Genomic DNA, 12,655 nt, shown 5'->3' with positions numbered 1-12,655 from the left:
GAACGTGGGAAGAAGAGAAAAACGCAAGGGAAAAAAAGCAGCGTCGTAAAAGAGGTGACGGAGCTGTCCTCTCTATAAGAAGGGTGCCAGCGAGCCTTGCTCTCGCTTACGGCCACACCCCCTTGAGCACGCCTGATCTCGTCTGATCTCGGAAGCTAAACAGGGATGGGCCTGGTTAGTACTTGGATGGGAGACCGCCTGGGAATACCAGGTGCTGTAAGCTTTTAAGCGCAGGAGGCGCCCTATCCCCGCTCGCTCGCTCATTCCCCTGTTCACACGTGCAGTGCGGCTTGTCCGTCTGTTTATTTGTCAGCTTTGGCGAGACACGGGTGCTTGTGTATTAGCGTGAGCGTTTTTTATTCTGATCATGAACAGTTTTACAAGTCCGCAAAGGATCGAGGAAAGGTTTATCGCCAGCTGAAAAGAGACACAGCGCTTCGGCTGTGGAGACTTGTTCGGCTGGCGTTCGGGGAGTCGCGTTTTTCAGAATTGTATTGAGATCGTTTTCCACAGAGCTCAGATGTCAAAGCACAGCAGCAGCTCTCCACAGCGATCCTCTATAGCGCCCTTTCTCCCGCAGCTCCGTCCTCATTGGAAGGAAGCAAGAGTGAAAGGCTGAAGTGAAATAGAGCGGGGACGAAGGCAGTGAAGAGAGAGAACGTGGGAAGAAGAGAAAAACGCAAGGGAAAAAAAGCAGCGTCGTAAAAGAGGTGACGGAGCTGTCCTCTCTATAAGAAGGGTGCCAGCGAGCCTTGCTCTCGCTTACGGCCACACCCCCTTGAGCACGCCTGATCTCGTCTGATCTCGGAAGCTAAACAGGGATGGGCCTGGTTAGTACTTGGATGGGAGACCGCCTGGGAATACCAGGTGCTGTAAGCTTTTAAGCGCAGGAGGCGCCCTATCCCCGCTCGCTCGCTCATTCCCCTGTTCACACGTGCAGTGCGGCTTGTCCGTCTGTTTATTTGTCAGCTTTGGCGAGACACGGGTGCTTGTGTATTAGCGTGAGCGTTTTTTATTCTGATCATGAACAGTTTTACAAGTCCGCAAAGGATCGAGGAAAGGTTTATCGCCAGCTGAAAAGAGACACAGCGCTTCGGCTGTGGAGACTTGTTCGGCTGGCGTTCGGGGAGTCGCGTTTTTCAGAATTGTATTGAGATCGTTTTCCACAGAGCTCAGATGTCAAAGCACAGCAGCAGCTCTCCACAGCGATCCTCTATAGCGCCCTTTCTCCCGCAGCTCCGTCCTCATTGGAAGGAAGCAAGAAAAAAGCAGCGTCGTAAAAGAGGTGACGGAGCTGTCCTCTCTATAAGAAGGGTGCCAGCGAGCCTTGCTCTCGCTTACGGCCACACCCCCTTGAGCACGCCTGATCTCGTCTGATCTCGGAAGCTAAACAGGGATGGGCCTGGTTAGTACTTGGATGGGAGACCGCCTGGGAATACCAGGTGCTGTAAGCTTTTAAGCGCAGGAGGCGCCCTATCCCCGCTCGCTCGCTCATTCCCCTGTTCACACGTGCAGTGCGGCTTGTCCGTCTGTTTATTTGTCAGCTTTGGCGAGACACGGGTGCTTGTGTATTAGCGTGAGCGTTTTTTATTCTGATCATGAACAGTTTTACAAGTCCGCAAAGGATCGAGGAAAGGTTTATCGCCAGCTGAAAAGAGACACAGCGCTTCGGCTGTGGAGACTTGTTCGGCTGGCGTTCGGGGAGTCGCGTTTTTCAGAATTGTATTGAGATCGTTTTCCACAGAGCTCAGATGTCAAAGCACAGCAGCAGCTCTCCACAGCGATCCTCTATAGCGCCCTTTCTCCCGCAGCTCCGTCCTCATTGGAAGGAAGCAAGAGTGAAAGGCTGAAGTGAAATAGAGCGGGGACGAAGGCAGTGAAGAGAGAGAACGTGGGAAGAAGAGAAAAACGCAAGGGAAAAAAAGCAGCGTCGTAAAAGAGGTGACGGAGCTGTCCTCTCTATAAGAAGGGTGCCAGCGAGCCTTGCTCTCGCTTACGGCCACACCCCCTTGAGCACGCCTGATCTCGTCTGATCTCGGAAGCTAAACAGGGATGGGCCTGGTTAGTACTTGGATGGGAGACCGCCTGGGAATACCAGGTGCTGTAAGCTTTTAAGCGCAGGAGGCGCCCTATCCCCGCTCGCTCGCTCATTCCCCTGTTCACACGTGCAGTGCGGCTTGTCCGTCTGTTTATTTGTCAGCTTTGGCGAGACACGGGTGCTTGTGTATTAGCGTGAGCGTTTTTTATTCTGATCATGAACAGTTTTACAAGTCCGCAAAGGATCGAGGAAAGGTTTATCGCCAGCTGAAAAGAGACACAGCGCTTCGGCTGTGGAGACTTGTTCGGCTGGCGTTCGGGGAGTCGCGTTTTTCAGAATTGTATTGAGATCGTTTTCCACAGAGCTCAGATGTCAAAGCACAGCAGCAGCTCTCCACAGCGATCCTCTATAGCGCCCTTTCTCCCGCAGCTCCGTCCTCATTGGAAGGAAGCAAGAGTGAAAGGCTGAAGTGAAATAGAGCGGGGACGAAGGCAGTGAAGAGAGAGAACGTGGGAAGAAGAGAAAAACGCAAGGGAAAAAAAGCAGCGTCGTAAAAGAGGTGACGGAGCTGTCCTCTCTATAAGAAGGGTGCCAGCGAGCCTTGCTCTCGCTTACGGCCACACCCCCTTGAGCACGCCTGATCTCGTCTGATCTCGGAAGCTAAACAGGGATGGGCCTGGTTAGTACTTGGATGGGAGACCGCCTGGGAATACCAGGTGCTGTAAGCTTTTAAGCGCAGGAGGCGCCCTATCCCCGCTCGCTCGCTCATTCCCCTGTTCACACGTGCAGTGCGGCTTGTCCGTCTGTTTATTTGTCAGCTTTGGCGAGACACGGGTGCTTGTGTATTAGCGTGAGCGTTTTTTATTCTGATCATGAACAGTTTTACAAGTCCGCAAAGGATCGAGGAAAGGTTTCTCGCCAGCTGAAAAGAGACACAGCGCTTCGGCTGTGGAGACTTGTTCGGCTGGCGTTCGGGGAGTCGCGTTTTTCAGAATTGTATTGAGATCGTTTTCCACAGAGCTCAGATGTCAAAGCACAGCAGCAGCTCTCCACAGCGATCCTCTATAGCGCCCTTTCTCCCGCAGCTCCGTCCTCATTGGAAGGAAGCAAGAGTGAAAGGCTGAAGTGAAATAGAGCGGGGACGAAGGCAGTGAAGAGAGAGAACGTGGGAAGAAGAGAAAAACGCAAGGGAAAAAAAGCAGCGTCGTAAAAGAGGTGACGGAGCTGTCCTCTCTATAAGAAGGGTGCCAGCGAGCCTTGCTCTCGCTTACGGCCACACCCCCTTGAGCACGCCTGATCTCGTCTGATCTCGGAAGCTAAACAGGGATGGGCCTGGTTAGTACTTGGATGGGAGACCGCCTGGGAATACCAGGTGCTGTAAGCTTTTAAGCGCAGGAGGCGCCCTATCCCCGCTCGCTCGCTCATTCCCCTGTTCACACGTGCAGTGCGGCTTGTCCGTCTGTTTATTTGTCAGCTTTGGCGAGACACGGGTGCTTGTGTATTAGCGTGAGCGTTTTTTATTCTGATCATGAACAGTTTTACAAGTCCGCAAAGGATCGAGGAAAGGTTTATCGCCAGCTGAAAAGAGACACAGCGCTTCGGCTGTGGAGACTTGTTCGGCTGGCGTTCGGGGAGTCGCGTTTTTCAGAATTGTATTGAGATCGTTTTCCACAGAGCTCAGATGTCAAAGCACAGCAGCAGCTCTCCACAGCGATCCTCTATAGCGCCCTTTCTCCCGCAGCTCCGTCCTCATTGGAAGGAAGCAAGAAAAAAGCAGCGTCGTAAAAGAGGTGACGGAGCTGTCCTCTCTATAAGAAGGGTGCCAGCGAGCCTTGCTCTCGCTTACGGCCACACCCCCTTGAGCACGCCTGATCTCGTCTGATCTCGGAAGCTAAACAGGGATGGGCCTGGTTAGTACTTGGATGGGAGACCGCCTGGGAATACCAGGTGCTGTAAGCTTTTAAGCGCAGGAGGCGCCCTATCCCCGCTCGCTCGCTCATTCCCCTGTTCACACGTGCAGTGCGGCTTGTCCGTCTGTTTATTTGTCAGCTTTGGCGAGACACGGGTGCTTGTGTATTAGCGTGAGCGTTTTTTATTCTGATCATGAACAGTTTTACAAGTCCGCAAAGGATCGAGGAAAGGTTTATCGCCAGCTGAAAAGAGACACAGCGCTTCGGCTGTGGAGACTTGTTCGGCTGGCGTTCGGGGAGTCGCGTTTTTCAGAATTGTATTGAGATCGTTTTCCACAGAGCTCAGATGTCAAAGCACAGCAGCAGCTCTCCACAGCGATCCTCTATAGCGCCCTTTCTCCCGCAGCTCCGTCCTCATTGGAAGGAAGCAAGAGTGAAAGGCTGAAGTGAAATAGAGCGGGGACGAAGGCAGTGAAGAGAGAGAACGTGGGAAGAAGAGAAAAACGCAAGGGAAAAAAAGCAGCGTCGTAAAAGAGGTGACGGAGCTGTCCTCTCTATAAGAAGGGTGCCAGCGAGCCTTGCTCTCGCTTACGGCCACACCCCCTTGAGCACGCCTGATCTCGTCTGATCTCGGAAGCTAAACAGGGATGGGCCTGGTTAGTACTTGGATGGGAGACCGCCTGGGAATACCAGGTGCTGTAAGCTTTTAAGCGCAGGAGGCGCCCTATCCCCGCTCGCTCGCTCATTCCCCTGTTCACACGTGCAGTGCGGCTTGTCCGTCTGTTTATTTGTCAGCTTTGGCGAGACACGGGTGCTTGTGTATTAGCGTGAGCGTTTTTTATTCTGATCATGAACAGTTTTACAAGTCCGCAAAGGATCGAGGAAAGGTTTATCGCCAGCTGAAAAGAGACACAGCGCTTCGGCTGTGGAGACTTGTTCGGCTGGCGTTCGGGGAGTCGCGTTTTTCAGAATTGTATTGAGATCGTTTTCCACAGAGCTCAGATGTCAAAGCACAGCAGCAGCTCTCCACAGCGATCCTCTATAGCGCCCTTTCTCCCGCAGCTCCGTCCTCATTGGAAGGAAGCAAGAAAAAAGCAGCGTCGTAAAAGAGGTGACGGAGCTGTCCTCTCTATAAGAAGGGTGCCAGCGAGCCTTGCTCTCGCTTACGGCCACACCCCCTTGAGCACGCCTGATCTCGTCTGATCTCGGAAGCTAAACAGGGATGGGCCTGGTTAGTACTTGGATGGGAGACCGCCTGGGAATACCAGGTGCTGTAAGCTTTTAAGCGCAGGAGGCGCCCTATCCCCGCTCGCTCGCTCATTCCCCTGTTCACACGTGCAGTGCGGCTTGTCCGTCTGTTTATTTGTCAGCTTTGGCGAGACACGGGTGCTTGTGTATTAGCGTGAGCGTTTTTTATTCTGATCATGAACAGTTTTACAAGTCCGCAAAGGATCGAGGAAAGGTTTATCGCCAGCTGAAAAGAGACACAGCGCTTCGGCTGTGGAGACTTGTTCGGCTGGCGTTCGGGGAGTCGCGTTTTTCAGAATTGTATTGAGATCGTTTTCCACAGAGCTCAGATGTCAAAGCACAGCAGCAGCTCTCCACAGCGATCCTCTATAGCGCCCTTTCTCCCGCAGCTCCGTCCTCATTGGAAGGAAGCAAGAAAAAAGCAGCGTCGTAAAAGAGGTGACGGAGCTGTCCTCTCTATAAGAAGGGTGCCAGCGAGCCTTGCTCTCGCTTACGGCCACACCCCCTTGAGCACGCCTGATCTCGTCTGATCTCGGAAGCTAAACAGGGATGGGCCTGGTTAGTACTTGGATGGGAGACCGCCTGGGAATACCAGGTGCTGTAAGCTTTTAAGCGCAGGAGGCGCCCTATCCCCGCTCGCTCGCTCATTCCCCTGTTCACACGTGCAGTGCGGCTTGTCCGTCTGTTTATTTGTCAGCTTTGGCGAGACACGGGTGCTTGTGTATTAGCGTGAGCGTTTTTTATTCTGATCATGAACAGTTTTACAAGTCCGCAAAGGATCGAGGAAAGGTTTATCGCCAGCTGAAAAGAGACACAGCGCTTCGGCTGTGGAGACTTGTTCGGCTGGCGTTCGGGGAGTCGCGTTTTTCAGAATTGTATTGAGATCGTTTTCCACAGAGCTCAGATGTCAAAGCACAGCAGCAGCTCTCCACAGCGATCCTCTATAGCGCCCTTTCTCCCGCAGCTCCGTCCTCATTGGAAGGAAGCAAGAGTGAAAGGCTGAAGTGAAATAGAGCGGGGACGAAGGCAGTGAAGAGAGAGAACGTGGGAAGAAGAGAAAAACGCAAGGGAAAAAAAGCAGCGTCGTAAAAGAGGTGACGGAGCTGTCCTCTCTATAAGAAGGGTGCCAGCGAGCCTTGCTCTCGCTTACGGCCACACCCCCTTGAGCACGCCTGATCTCGTCTGATCTCGGAAGCTAAACAGGGATGGGCCTGGTTAGTACTTGGATGGGAGACCGCCTGGGAATACCAGGTGCTGTAAGCTTTTAAGCGCAGGAGGCGCCCTATCCCCGCTCGCTCGCTCATTCCCCTGTTCACACGTGCAGTGCGGCTTGTCCGTCTGTTTATTTGTCAGCTTTGGCGAGACACGGGTGCTTGTGTATTAGCGTGAGCGTTTTTTATTCTGATCATGAACAGTTTTACAAGTCCGCAAAGGATCGAGGAAAGGTTTATCGCCAGCTGAAAAGAGACACAGCGCTTCGGCTGTGGAGACTTGTTCGGCTGGCGTTCGGGGAGTCGCGTTTTTCAGAATTGTATTGAGATCGTTTTCCACAGAGCTCAGATGTCAAAGCACAGCAGCAGCTCTCCACAGCGATCCTCTATAGCGCCCTTTCTCCCGCAGCTCCGTCCTCATTGGAAGGAAGCAAGAGTGAAAGGCTGAAGTGAAATAGAGCGGGGACGAAGGCAGTGAAGAGAGAGAACGTGGGAAGAAGAGAAAAACGCAAGGGAAAAAAAGCAGCGTCGTAAAAGAGGTGACGGAGCTGTCCTCTCTATAAGAAGGGTGCCAGCGAGCCTTGCTCTCGCTTACGGCCACACCCCCTTGAGCACGCCTGATCTCGTCTGATCTCGGAAGCTAAACAGGGATGGGCCTGGTTAGTACTTGGATGGGAGACCGCCTGGGAATACCAGGTGCTGTAAGCTTTTAAGCGCAGGAGGCGCCCTATCCCCGCTCGCTCGCTCATTCCCCTGTTCACACGTGCAGTGCGGCTTGTCCGTCTGTTTATTTGTCAGCTTTGGCGAGACACGGGTGCTTGTGTATTAGCGTGAGCGTTTTTTATTCTGATCATGAACAGTTTTACAAGTCCGCAAAGGATCGAGGAAAGGTTTATCGCCAGCTGAAAAGAGACACAGCGCTTCGGCTGTGGAGACTTGTTCGGCTGGCGTTCGGGGAGTCGCGTTTTTCAGAATTGTATTGAGATCGTTTTCCACAGAGCTCAGATGTCAAAGCACAGCAGCAGCTCTCCACAGCGATCCTCTATAGCGCCCTTTCTCCCGCAGCTCCGTCCTCATTGGAAGGAAGCAAGAGTGAAAGGCTGAAGTGAAATAGAGCGGGGACGAAGGCAGTGAAGAGAGAGAACGTGGGAAGAAGAGAAAAACGCAAGGGAAAAAAAGCAGCGTCGTAAAAGAGGTGACGGAGCTGTCCTCTCTATAAGAAGGGTGCCAGCGAGCCTTGCTCTCGCTTACGGCCACACCCCCTTGAGCACGCCTGATCTCGTCTGATCTCGGAAGCTAAACAGGGATGGGCCTGGTTAGTACTTGGATGGGAGACCGCCTGGGAATACCAGGTGCTGTAAGCTTTTAAGCGCAGGAGGCGCCCTATCCCCGCTCGCTCGCTCATTCCCCTGTTCACACGTGCAGTGCGGCTTGTCCGTCTGTTTATTTGTCAGCTTTGGCGAGACACGGGTGCTTGTGTATTAGCGTGAGCGTTTTTTATTCTGATCATGAACAGTTTTACAAGTCCGCAAAGGATCGAGGAAAGGTTTATCGCCAGCTGAAAAGAGACACAGCGCTTCGGCTGTGGAGACTTGTTCGGCTGGCGTTCGGGGAGTCGCGTTTTTCAGAATTGTATTGAGATCGTTTTCCACAGAGCTCAGATGTCAAAGCACAGCAGCAGCTCTCCACAGCGATCCTCTATAGCGCCCTTTCTCCCGCAGCTCCGTCCTCATTGGAAGGAAGCAAGAGTGAAAGGCTGAAGTGAAATAGAGCGGGGACGAAGGCAGTGAAGAGAGAGAACGTGGGAAGAAGAGAAAAACGCAAGGGAAAAAAAGCAGCGTCGTAAAAGAGGTGACGGAGCTGTCCTCTCTATAAGAAGGGTGCCAGCGAGCCTTGCTCTCGCTTACGGCCACACCCCCTTGAGCACGCCTGATCTCGTCTGATCTCGGAAGCTAAACAGGGATGGGCCTGGTTAGTACTTGGATGGGAGACCGCCTGGGAATACCAGGTGCTGTAAGCTTTTAAGCGCAGGAGGCGCCCTATCCCCGCTCGCTCGCTCATTCCCCTGTTCACACGTGCAGTGCGGCTTGTCCGTCTGTTTATTTGTCAGCTTTGGCGAGACACGGGTGCTTGTGTATTAGCGTGAGCGTTTTTTATTCTGATCATGAACAGTTTTACAAGTCCGCAAAGGATCGAGGAAAGGTTTATCGCCAGCTGAAAAGAGACACAGCGCTTCGGCTGTGGAGACTTGTTCGGCTGGCGTTCGGGGAGTCGCGTTTTTCAGAATTGTATTGAGATCGTTTTCCACAGAGCTCAGATGTCAAAGCACAGCAGCAGCTCTCCACAGCGATCCTCTATAGCGCCCTTTCTCCCGCAGCTCCGTCCTCATTGGAAGGAAGCAAGAAAAAAGCAGCGTCGTAAAAGAGGTGACGGAGCTGTCCTCTCTATAAGAAGGGTGCCAGCGAGCCTTGCTCTCGCTTACGGCCACACCCCCTTGAGCACGCCTGATCTCGTCTGATCTCGGAAGCTAAACAGGGATGGGCCTGGTTAGTACTTGGATGGGAGACCGCCTGGGAATACCAGGTGCTGTAAGCTTTTAAGCGCAGGAGGCGCCCTATCCCCGCTCGCTCGCTCATTCCCCTGTTCACACGTGCAGTGCGGCTTGTCCGTCTGTTTATTTGTCAGCTTTGGCGAGACACGGGTGCTTGTGTATTAGCGTGAGCGTTTTTTATTCTGATCATGAACAGTTTTACAAGTCCGCAAAGGATCGAGGAAAGGTTTATCGCCAGCTGAAAAGAGACACAGCGCTTCGGCTGTGGAGACTTGTTCGGCTGGCGTTCGGGGAGTCGCGTTTTTCAGAATTGTATTGAGATCGTTTTCCACAGAGCTCAGATGTCAAAGCACAGCAGCAGCTCTCCACAGCGATCCTCTATAGCGCCCTTTCTCCCGCAGCTCCGTCCTCATTGGAAGGAAGCAAGAAAAAAGCAGCGTCGTAAAAGAGGTGACGGAGCTGTCCTCTCTATAAGAAGGGTGCCAGCGAGCCTTGCTCTCGCTTACGGCCACACCCCCTTGAGCACGCCTGATCTCGTCTGATCTCGGAAGCTAAACAGGGATGGGCCTGGTTAGTACTTGGATGGGAGACCGCCTGGGAATACCAGGTGCTGTAAGCTTTTAAGCGCAGGAGGCGCCCTATCCCCGCTCGCTCGCTCATTCCCCTGTTCACACGTGCAGTGCGGCTTGTCCGTCTGTTTATTTGTCAGCTTTGGCGAGACACGGGTGCTTGTGTATTAGCGTGAGCGTTTTTTATTCTGATCATGAACAGTTTTACAAGTCCGCAAAGGATCGAGGAAAGGTTTATCGCCAGCTGAAAAGAGACACAGCGCTTCGGCTGTGGAGACTTGTTCGGCTGGCGTTCGGGGAGTCGCGTTTTTCAGAATTGTATTGAGATCGTTTTCCACAGAGCTCAGATGTCAAAGCACAGCAGCAGCTCTCCACAGCGATCCTCTATAGCGCCCTTTCTCCCGCAGCTCCGTCCTCATTGGAAGGAAGCAAGAGTGAAAGGCTGAAGTGAAATAGAGCGGGGACGAAGGCAGTGAAGAGAGAGAACGTGGGAAGAAGAGAAAAACGCAAGGGAAAAAAAGCAGCGTCGTAAAAGAGGTGACGGAGCTGTCCTCTCTATAAGAAGGGTGCCAGCGAGCCTTGCTCTCGCTTACGGCCACACCCCCTTGAGCACGCCTGATCTCGTCTGATCTCGGAAGCTAAACAGGGATGGGCCTGGTTAGTACTTGGATGGGAGACCGCCTGGGAATACCAGGTGCTGTAAGCTTTTAAGCGCAGGAGGCGCCCTATCCCCGCTCGCTCGCTCATTCCCCTGTTCACACGTGCAGTGCGGCTTGTCCGTCTGTTTATTTGTCAGCTTTGGCGAGACACGGGTGCTTGTGTATTAGCGTGAGCGTTTTTTATTCTGATCATGAACAGTTTTACAAGTCCGCAAAGGATCGAGGAAAGGTTTATCGCCAGCTGAAAAGAGACACAGCGCTTCGGCTGTGGAGACTTGTTCGGCTGGCGTTCGGGGAGTCGCGTTTTTCAGAATTGTATTGAGATCGTTTTCCACAGAGCTCAGATGTCAAAGCACAGCAGCAGCTCTCCACAGCGATCCTCTATAGCGCCCTTTCTCCCGCAGCTCCGTCCTCATTGGAAGGAAGCAAGAGTGAAAGGCTGAAGTGAAATAGAGCGGGGACGAAGGCAGTGAAGAGAGAGAACGTGGGAAGAAGAGAAAAACGCAAGGGAAAAAAAGCAGCGTCGTAAAAGAGGTGACGGAGCTGTCCTCTCTATAAGAAGGGTGCCAGCGAGCCTTGCTCTCGCTTACGGCCACACCCCCTTGAGCACGCCTGATCTCGTCTGATCTCGGAAGCTAAACAGGGATGGGCCTGGTTAGTACTTGGATGGGAGACCGCCTGGGAATACCAGGTGCTGTAAGCTTTTAAGCGCAGGAGGCGCCCTATCCCCGCTCGCTCGCTCATTCCCCTGTTCACACGTGCAGTGCGGCTTGTCCGTCTGTTTATTTGTCAGCTTTGGCGAGACACGGGTGCTTGTGTATTAGCGTGAGCGTTTTTTATTCTGATCATGAACAGTTTTACAAGTCCGCAAAGGATCGAGGAAAGGTTTATCGCCAGCTGAAAAGAGACACAGCGCTTCGGCTGTGGAGACTTGTTCGGCTGGCGTTCGGGGAGTCGCGTTTTTCAGAATTGTATTGAGATCGTTTTCCACAGAGCTCAGATGTCAAAGCACAGCAGCAGCTCTCCACAGCGATCCTCTATAGCGCCCTTTCTCCCGCAGCTCCGTCCTCATTGGAAGGAAGCAAGAGTGAAAGGCTGAAGTGAAATAGAGCGGGGACGAAGGCAGTGAAGAGAGAGAACGTGGGAAGAAGAGAAAAACGCAAGGGAAAAAAAGCAGCGTCGTAAAAGAGGTGACGGAGCTGTCCTCTCTATAAGAAGGGTGCCAGCGAGCCTTGCTCTCGCTTACGGCCACACCCCCTTGAGCACGCCTGATCTCGTCTGATCTCGGAAGCTAAACAGGGATGGGCCTGGTTAGTACTTGGATGGGAGACCGCCTGGGAATACCAGGTGCTGTAAGCTTTTAAGCGCAGGAGGCGCCCTATCCCCGCTCGCTCGCTCATTCCCCTGTTCACACGTGCAGTGCGGCTTGTCCGTCTGTTTATTTGTCAGCTTTGGCGAGACACGGGTGCTTGTGTATTAGCGTGAGCGTTTTTTATTCTGATCATGAACAGTTTTACAAGTCCGCAAAGGATCGAGGAAAGGTTTATCGCCAGCTGAAAAGAGACACAGCGCTTCGGCTGTGGAGACTTGTTCGGCTGGCGTTCGGGGAGTCGCGTTTTTCAGAATTGTATTGAGATCGTTTTCCACAGAGCTCAGATGTCAAAGCACAGCAGCAGCTCTCCACAGCGATCCTCTATAGCGCCCTTTCTCCCGCAGCTCCGTCCTCATTGGAAGGAAGCAAGAAAAAAGCAGCGTCGTAAAAGAGGTGACGGAGCTGTCCTCTCTATAAGAAGGGTGCCAGCGAGCCTTGCTCTCGCTTACGGCCACACCCCCTTGAGCACGCCTGATCTCGTCTGATCTCGGAAGCTAAACAGGGATGGGCCTGGTTAGTACTTGGATGGGAGACCGCCTGGGAATACCAGGTGCTGTAAGCTTTTAAGCGCAGGAGGCGCCCTATCCCCGCTCGCTCGCTCATTCCCCTGTTCACACGTGCAGTGCGGCTTGTCCGTCTGTTTATTTGTCAGCTTTGGCGAGACACGGGTGCTTGTGTATTAGCGTGAGCGTTTTTTATTCTGATCATGAACAGTTTTACAAGTCCGCAAAGGATCGAGGAAAGGTTTCTCGCCAGCTGAAAAGAGACACAGCGCTTCGGCTGTGGAGACTTGTTCGGCTGGCGTTCGGGGAGTCGCGTTTTTCAGAATTGTATTGAGATCGTTTTCCACAGAGCTCAGATGTCAAAGCACAGCAGCAGCTCTCCACAGCGATCCTCTATAGCGCCCTTTCTCCCGCAGCTCCGTCCTCATTGGAAGGAAGCAAGAGTGAAAGGCTGAAGTGAAATAGAGCGGGGACGAAGGCAGTGAAGAGAGAGAACGTGGGAAGAAGAGAAAAACGCAAGGGAAAAAAAGCAGCGTCGTAAAAGAGGTGACGGAGCTGTCCTCTCTATAAGAAGGGTGCCAGCGAGCCTTGCTC

The 12,655-nt window shown here is 52.9% G+C and overlaps 20 non-coding genes across 20 annotated transcripts; all 20 read left to right on the top strand.

Moving 5' to 3' along the window:
- Window positions 1-104: 104 nt before the first annotated feature.
- On the top strand, window positions 105-223 carry LOC148804973 (5S ribosomal RNA). Its single transcript, XR_016090596.1, has one exon. It is a non-coding gene; the product is annotated as a 5S ribosomal RNA (ribosomal RNA).
- A 537-nt stretch (window positions 224-760) lies between these two features.
- LOC148804972 (5S ribosomal RNA) lies at window positions 761-879 on the top strand. Its single transcript, XR_016090595.1, has one exon. It is a non-coding gene; the product is annotated as a 5S ribosomal RNA (ribosomal RNA).
- Window positions 880-1,335: 456 nt separating this feature from the next.
- On the top strand, window positions 1,336-1,454 carry LOC148804971 (5S ribosomal RNA). Its single transcript, XR_016090594.1, has one exon. It is a non-coding gene; the product is annotated as a 5S ribosomal RNA (ribosomal RNA).
- Window positions 1,455-1,991: 537 nt separating this feature from the next.
- On the top strand, window positions 1,992-2,110 carry LOC148804970 (5S ribosomal RNA). The gene has a single exon (XR_016090592.1). It is a non-coding gene; the product is annotated as a 5S ribosomal RNA (ribosomal RNA).
- A 537-nt stretch (window positions 2,111-2,647) lies between these two features.
- On the top strand, window positions 2,648-2,766 carry LOC148804969 (5S ribosomal RNA). Its single transcript, XR_016090591.1, has one exon. It is a non-coding gene; the product is annotated as a 5S ribosomal RNA (ribosomal RNA).
- A 537-nt stretch (window positions 2,767-3,303) lies between these two features.
- On the top strand, window positions 3,304-3,422 carry LOC148804968 (5S ribosomal RNA). Its single transcript, XR_016090590.1, has one exon. It is a non-coding gene; the product is annotated as a 5S ribosomal RNA (ribosomal RNA).
- A 456-nt stretch (window positions 3,423-3,878) lies between these two features.
- LOC148804967 (5S ribosomal RNA) lies at window positions 3,879-3,997 on the top strand. Its single transcript, XR_016090589.1, has one exon. It is a non-coding gene; the product is annotated as a 5S ribosomal RNA (ribosomal RNA).
- Window positions 3,998-4,534: 537 nt separating this feature from the next.
- LOC148804966 (5S ribosomal RNA) lies at window positions 4,535-4,653 on the top strand. Its single transcript, XR_016090588.1, has one exon. It is a non-coding gene; the product is annotated as a 5S ribosomal RNA (ribosomal RNA).
- Window positions 4,654-5,109: 456 nt separating this feature from the next.
- On the top strand, window positions 5,110-5,228 carry LOC148804965 (5S ribosomal RNA). Its single transcript, XR_016090587.1, has one exon. It is a non-coding gene; the product is annotated as a 5S ribosomal RNA (ribosomal RNA).
- Window positions 5,229-5,684: 456 nt separating this feature from the next.
- On the top strand, window positions 5,685-5,803 carry LOC148804964 (5S ribosomal RNA). Its single transcript, XR_016090586.1, has one exon. It is a non-coding gene; the product is annotated as a 5S ribosomal RNA (ribosomal RNA).
- A 537-nt stretch (window positions 5,804-6,340) lies between these two features.
- LOC148804963 (5S ribosomal RNA) lies at window positions 6,341-6,459 on the top strand. The gene has a single exon (XR_016090585.1). It is a non-coding gene; the product is annotated as a 5S ribosomal RNA (ribosomal RNA).
- A 537-nt stretch (window positions 6,460-6,996) lies between these two features.
- On the top strand, window positions 6,997-7,115 carry LOC148804962 (5S ribosomal RNA). The gene has a single exon (XR_016090584.1). It is a non-coding gene; the product is annotated as a 5S ribosomal RNA (ribosomal RNA).
- Window positions 7,116-7,652: 537 nt separating this feature from the next.
- Window positions 7,653-7,771, top strand: LOC148804961 (5S ribosomal RNA). The gene has a single exon (XR_016090583.1). It is a non-coding gene; the product is annotated as a 5S ribosomal RNA (ribosomal RNA).
- Window positions 7,772-8,308: 537 nt separating this feature from the next.
- LOC148804960 (5S ribosomal RNA) lies at window positions 8,309-8,427 on the top strand. The gene has a single exon (XR_016090581.1). It is a non-coding gene; the product is annotated as a 5S ribosomal RNA (ribosomal RNA).
- Window positions 8,428-8,883: 456 nt separating this feature from the next.
- Window positions 8,884-9,002, top strand: LOC148804959 (5S ribosomal RNA). The gene has a single exon (XR_016090580.1). It is a non-coding gene; the product is annotated as a 5S ribosomal RNA (ribosomal RNA).
- Window positions 9,003-9,458: 456 nt separating this feature from the next.
- On the top strand, window positions 9,459-9,577 carry LOC148804958 (5S ribosomal RNA). Its single transcript, XR_016090579.1, has one exon. It is a non-coding gene; the product is annotated as a 5S ribosomal RNA (ribosomal RNA).
- Window positions 9,578-10,114: 537 nt separating this feature from the next.
- Window positions 10,115-10,233, top strand: LOC148804957 (5S ribosomal RNA). Its single transcript, XR_016090578.1, has one exon. It is a non-coding gene; the product is annotated as a 5S ribosomal RNA (ribosomal RNA).
- Window positions 10,234-10,770: 537 nt separating this feature from the next.
- On the top strand, window positions 10,771-10,889 carry LOC148804956 (5S ribosomal RNA). The gene has a single exon (XR_016090577.1). It is a non-coding gene; the product is annotated as a 5S ribosomal RNA (ribosomal RNA).
- A 537-nt stretch (window positions 10,890-11,426) lies between these two features.
- Window positions 11,427-11,545, top strand: LOC148804955 (5S ribosomal RNA). The gene has a single exon (XR_016090576.1). It is a non-coding gene; the product is annotated as a 5S ribosomal RNA (ribosomal RNA).
- A 456-nt stretch (window positions 11,546-12,001) lies between these two features.
- On the top strand, window positions 12,002-12,120 carry LOC148804954 (5S ribosomal RNA). Its single transcript, XR_016090575.1, has one exon. It is a non-coding gene; the product is annotated as a 5S ribosomal RNA (ribosomal RNA).
- The last annotated feature ends 535 nt before the right edge of the window (window positions 12,121-12,655 follow it).

This window comes from Atractosteus spatula, unplaced genomic scaffold, assembly GCF_055471065.1.
Source record: "Atractosteus spatula isolate fAtrSpa1 unplaced genomic scaffold, fAtrSpa1.hap1 Scaffold_89, whole genome shotgun sequence".
Classification (NCBI taxonomy): Eukaryota; Metazoa; Chordata; class Actinopteri; order Semionotiformes; family Lepisosteidae; genus Atractosteus; species Atractosteus spatula.
This window is presented reverse-complemented; position numbering and strand designations above follow the sequence as displayed.